The following is a 482-nucleotide window of genomic DNA, read 5'->3' on the forward strand; positions in this document are numbered from 1 at the left end:
CACCGAGGAGTCACGGGGTGCCAGGGGATTGTGGACACCAGGAGATTGTGGGTGCCAGGGAATCTCGGGTGCCAGGGAACCTCGGGTGCCAGGGAATTGTGGGTGCCAGGGAATCGCGGACACCGGGGGGGAATTGCAGGCCCCGGATCCTCTCCCGCTCCCGGCGCTCCGAGGGCCGTGACCGTGGCACTGCCCTGGGCACGGTGCTGCCGTTCCCCAGCGTGGGGCTGTGGCACCCCGGCGTGGCCTCCCCGGCCGTGGGGACCCCGATCCCGTCCCGATCCCGTCCCGATCCCGTCCCGATCCCATCCTGATCCCATCCCACTCCTATCCCCATCCCATCCCGATCCCGTCCTGATCCTGTCCCAATCCCATCCCGATCCCATCCCGATCCCATCCACATCCCATCCCGATCCTATCCCAATCCCATCCCCATCCCATCCCAATCCCATCCCCATCCCATCCCATCCCAATCCCATCCC

Source organism: Lepidothrix coronata, unplaced genomic scaffold (assembly GCF_001604755.1).
Source record: "Lepidothrix coronata isolate B3197 unplaced genomic scaffold, Lepidothrix_coronata-1.0 Scaffold463, whole genome shotgun sequence".
In the NCBI taxonomy this organism is placed as follows: Eukaryota; Metazoa; Chordata; class Aves; order Passeriformes; family Pipridae; genus Lepidothrix; species Lepidothrix coronata.